The sequence below is a fragment of the Orycteropus afer genome, unplaced genomic scaffold (assembly GCF_000298275.1).
Source record: "Orycteropus afer afer isolate SDZICR_OR568_19922 unplaced genomic scaffold, OryAfe1.0 scaffold00104, whole genome shotgun sequence".
NCBI classification, from domain to species: Eukaryota; Metazoa; Chordata; class Mammalia; order Tubulidentata; family Orycteropodidae; genus Orycteropus; species Orycteropus afer.
The window spans coordinates 9419830-9425669 of NW_006921691.1; positions in this window are offsets into that span (position 1 = coordinate 9419830).

Below are 5840 nucleotides of genomic sequence, written 5' to 3' on the forward strand. Positions count from 1 at the left end.
ATAAATAGAAATTCTCAGCTCCATCAGTGTAGCAGGCCACTGAAACACAGACATACAACTAACATCTCACTTCATCTAAATTACAAAGAAAATGAGAGTCTATGAAATAATGAAAGCCTAGGAACCAGTCAATCTCACTTGCTCCAGTACATGTACTCCTTACTTACTATCTCGTTATACCTGACATTTCATTTATGACAATAGTAAAAAATCTACTAGCTGACTACTATGTGCATTAACAACGTAAGTCTAGCAGTACAACTCTAGAGGTGCCAGGTGAGAATGACACTGGCTGTAATGGCTAACGTTGTATGTCAACTTTACTGAGTCAGGATTCTCAGTGGTTTGGCAGTTACATATGACATAATTTGGCAGTTATGTAACAAGGTCATTTGGTAGTTGTGTGATGATGTAGTCATCCTCCGTTTTATGATCTGAGAAGGTCATCCTACATTTTTGCATAATGACTTGGTCTTTGGGACCTAACAATGTTATTAAGTGAGGAGTGGGTGTTCTTCTAACTCCTTTTCTATCCAGAATCTCCACATTGCTTTTTGGAATCATTCAAGAATTCCCTTAAATCCTATTACTATCATTGGGTTTTCTCAGCAGGAAAACAACAGCCATTCCTAACCATAAGTCCTGTACCAAATTACCTCAGACATTGTATGTTAAGACACCCAACTCACATTCAGCCTTGCTGCCTTGGAAGCTAAACCCAGTAGCCAGGGATCATCTTGCACTCAGAATACTCACCTGGTAGACAAGACAGGGGCCCTGCCCAGTCTCCAACACTAACCACAGTGAGACCCAGTTCTTGCCGAGAAAAGTGTAAGTCATTTGACACTCTGCTCCTCAGTTTCCCTGTCTATAAAGTAAAGGTGTGGAAATAGTTTGCTCTCAAAGATTCTAGAGAATTGTTATGAAAATAAGTTCATCTTATGATTTGGCTTCTTCCAATAGTAAACACACTTTTATAAGCACCATATCGATTTAGTTTATAAACTGAAAAATAAGGAAATAGGCAAGCATAAAAAGAACTCAGGAAGTTTTTCCATAGCCCCTTTGGAACAGGCCAGAGTATGTAGTTCCTGCCTTATTTGTGCCACTAGCTTCTTTGACTCCTGAGCATGGTCTCAATTTAATGCCAGTTTGGCAGGTATCATTGCCCATCCAGGAAAGTGACCCACCCTGCCAGTCATATGTGATTAGAAACTCTGATCACAAAGGCTGCATCCCATAGTTCTCTTGACTGTTTATGCCTTAGACAAGCCTGAACCCCAGGAACAGAATGTCTTAGTTACTTCACCTAAGTGGACAAATGAACCTTTATTTATAAACCTCACCAAATCAGAATTCAGGTTTGCATCCAAAACCTGTTTTTCAAGATATCAAGGGAGAATGGGAAAAGATATGTAGACACAGAAGGGAAGGGAAGGGTACAGAGTCAAGAGATACCCATTGAGAAGGTTCCAGGGAAGAGATTACGGCTTGGTTGAGACTTTCTAAACTTGGGATTCATTTGAGAAGCATTCCACGAGAACACCTTCTGATTCCTTCTGCCAACCAAAATACAATATGATATTCTCTCATTTTGTTCTGTTTAATATTACAAATGACCTTTATTGCTTTCTCCAATAAACCACCTCACTTGCTCAAGTGTCAAAGGCTCTGAAGCCAGGAAGGTCTGAACTTGGCTTTCACCTGGAATCATAGAAAGAGAACTGACTGCTTGTCAAGGGCATATTGGCTGTATATCTTGTTTTCCTTTAACTCCCATATTGTGCCAAACTTAATCCAGTTACCAAACCTATAAAAACACCAGTCATGTTGCAACTGCAAAAAGAAATCTACACAGTAGGGTACTCTGAAATGGACTATCCATGTCTTAGGGGTTTTGTTTCTGCTGAGCAAAGTCTGTGTTTTGAGTAAAACTTCTCTTGTGATCTGTGTAATGTAGAGAAAAGAAAATTGTTAGTATCTACTAAATGTATTGTGTGTCCCTTCACTGTTTCAGGCTTAGAGTTGATAGTTTCCTATGTAATGTTCTTTTGCTCTAAATGTTGACCATTCCTCTTGTCAATAGTCTCTCATCAACCAGACACAGAACCATTGCCATGGTTTCTTTCCATCTTTCTAACATACCAAGATCCAGTTTAGTAACCTCAGGATTTTGAGTTACGAGGAGCCAGTTCATGATTCTGTTTAAGCCCTTACTTCAGGCTGGCAGGGTTAGGGGAGGGGAAAAAGAGCTGAGTAGAGCATTTACTGATCTCTTGTCATTGCACATTTTTATTTAATTAATATGTATTGAGCTCCACTCCTGTGCTAGGTATTGAGGCAAGGTACAGCATAGAGATAATTAACTCTTTGCAGGATTAAATGAGATTAAAGGAAACAGTGTGTGTATGGGGGTATTGAAATAAAGCGAAAACAGTTCCATATTGACCCCTATTACATTTTAACAATCCCCCCACCCTATAACACAGCATTATTTGTCCAAATTTAAAACAAGTAATAGCCTAATAGTAGGTAGTACAGAAATTATTCAGTAACTGTAGGCAGTAACTTTGACAGAAAGAGAAAGCCCCTCAATTGCTGGGCCTTTCTTGGAAAGACTACTGAACCAATACTTGGAAAATGAGAGGAATAGAGCCATATATATATATGCTATTTCTTTAAATGTCTCAGCAGGAAATGGCACTATTATTCAAGGGAAAGAAGCCTCATCATTATGGAGATGCTCTCAGTTTCTGGGGAGATATTCTCTTCATGACCTGAAACTAGAGAGCAGAGCTAGGAATTCTGTTCCCAAGGGAGCAGGCAGTGCTGGACTTTCCCTCCAGAATAGTCAGCAAATCCTGAAGCTGCTGCCATTTCCCCTGGCCTCAGCCTCCTAGCGTGTTTCCTTTCTGATTTTGAAGATTTGTGACTGAGTCAAACTGTCTTTGCAGATATCCTAAAGCAGCTTTTCCCTTCTCTTCCCTCAGCAGATAAGCCACCCAGAAAACATGTTTTGACAGTAAGTGGCCAGGCCATTTTCAGATTTCAATTCAAAAACAGTGCATGGTTGTTGTAAAGTGTCTTGAAGCCTCAAAGGACTGTTAGGGATCGGCTCCTGAGGAGAAGCAGATCAGAGAGAGAGTGGTTGTTACTGACCCTCTACTCCTCCTCCCCTCTTAGAGCCCCAATTTCGTAGCCCCCCGCCCCCCAGTAGCTCTCTTCTTCTAACCTCTTCCCAGCAGGACACACTCAATTCCTTTCTTTCCTTTTCTTCTTCCTCCTTCCATGCTCTCACCTGATCTTGATTCTAGCAATGTACAAAAGCAAGGCCAAGCTCCACTGGGGCACTTAGGACTAAAGAATGTGCCCATCCATGCCCATCCTTGAGGCCTAGATGATGGAGAGTGTGGAGAATGAGAGCTGGGCAGTAGGATGTGAGCACTAGAGAGTAGGCTTTGCACACAGCTCCCTGTATCGAGCTAGATTTCTGGCTGATTCTCCATTTTCGTGGCATGAAAGGATGGGCATGGTTAGCATGAAAACTGAGAGGGGCCCCATCTGTGGGGCAGAAGGCTGAGGGTTTGGCATTTGACTCCTGAAAGACAGGAAGTCCTCATACAGGTTCTCAGCACTCATTGACCAGTGAGATATCAACCGCATCTCTTCATGCGAAATTGGAAATTGCACAGGTTGCCTGCTTTCTATCTACCCTACCACATTCATGCTTCTCTTTAGAGCCAAAAATGCACAGAACTTAGAAGAGGAGAAAGTAGCCAGCCCTTAGCCCTCTATTCAGACTCAGGCACAGTTCAATATCAAGTTAGTGACCTACCCCAGAAGCAGGAGTACAGATTCCTAAGCAGCTTTCAGGTGCCTAGAGAGTGACTGGCTGAGCTTGCTCTCAGAGGCTGTCAAACCAGCTCATAAGAGCCACTATCAGGAATTTAGGGAGCTAGTTGTTAAACTCATCTATTATCAAAAAATAAATTATATAAAGAAATTAGATTTTTTAAAAAAGGTAATATTCAAAACTCATTAGTTTCTAATTATTTTAGTGCATTTTACAATAAACTATGTTCTTGAAGGAATTTTACCAATTGCATATGTATGACAGAAATTCTATTTAATGATGTATTGCTGTACATACTTTCCCAGCTCCAAGTTTTGTGGCATTGGGTATGTAGCTTGAAATCAGCCAATGTAAGAGTATTTATACCACATAAATGGGCAATAGCTACAAATTAGCCCACTCCTACTTCAGCTAGTTGTTAAACAGTTACCAGCATCACTCAAAAACCCCTTAAACCTCCTTGGCCTTCTGCAATATAGGCTCAGGCCATATTTGTCCTTGAGCTGAGGCCCATGAGTTTCAGGGTCAGCGTTGCCTATAAGGGAAGGAAGCACCAAGCTCAACCTCATTTCAATAAACAAATGGTTTCTTTCTGCTCTTGTATTGATATATAACAGGATCCACAGTGCAGGGAATCCATCATTTTCTATGAGTATTATTTCCTTGGGGGACTGTACAGTTAATTGGCTATTTTATGCTAATCTAGATTGAAGTTGCAAAGTCTCTCCCCCTCTGAAGTCCAGGTAGAAGTTCAAAATTCCTTCCTTGCCTTTGATACTCACCAGGCCTGCCTGTTTATAACTAGATAACTTGGTTTAATTTCATTTCCTTTGCTATTGTTTTACATTTATGGCACCTAATCTCTGTTCTCAATCACAAAGAAGAAAAAAGAAATGTTCATTTTGATATATGCTTTCTTAGCATCCAAAATACAATTATGTCTCCTCACTCTGACCCAGAACCATATTGAACAGATCATATGTCCTCTGCTAATGTCTAGATAGTGTAAATAAAGTCCTAGAAGAGTTCTTTTCTTTCGAGTGAACTTCCATTTTGGATACATGCTCAGCCTGCACTCCATTCTCTTCCGCAGTGAGATCTTGGCAATGGTCCTTTCCTGGTTTTGGTGTTTCTTCTTTCTTTCTTTTCTGTTTTTACTGCTCTGTAAGATCTCTTGCTATGTATGTTCCAGTTACCCTTATTGTACTATATATATGTGCTGCATGTGTGAACTCCAGTAAATTCTGTTTCAGGTTTCTAGAGTTTTCATCTTAAGTATAGCTGGTCCTGTTGTGAACTCATCTTTCTGGAATGCTCCTCTGTGTCAGATTCACAATTTGCCAAAATGTTTGACCAAGTATGTGTTAAATGTCCTGAGACAGCCATTGTATCCTTGTGAAAGGGCATGCTCCATGTGAGATGACTCTGTGTACAGCATAAATCTATCAAGTGTGGGCATGTGTATACGTTTATATGCCAGATCCCTAACATCATGTAACAACTGCAAAGATATTTACTGTACATCAGATTAATAAAAGAGCATTTTTGCTCCATTATATTCAAATAAAGATTGCTCTGTGAGTGACTTCCTTTCCAAGTGTTAGTTGACCTTATTGACATAACTATTTTATGTCCTTGGGTTTAAGATCTAGGAAAATCTGTATCCCCTGATGCAGGCTATTTGAATGGTTTCCATGGGCTGGTGTCATGGGTATTGATGTGTTGTCAATTTTATAGGAACACTTTCCAATTGTTACCCAAGACCATTGGGAAGAAAATGTTGGTGGGGGAGTTTGTGGCAAAGCAGATGCTTGGGCATTTTTACTCTAGACCAGGAATAGCAAAGAGATTTTTATCTAACATGCTAACTCCAATTGATTGGTAGGGGCTGCTTGGAACATTGATATGAGAACAATTATGAGGGGAAAAAAAGTGCTATGTTTCATAGCTTTGGCACTGGAAGCAGATGGTGTGCCAATATTTGCTC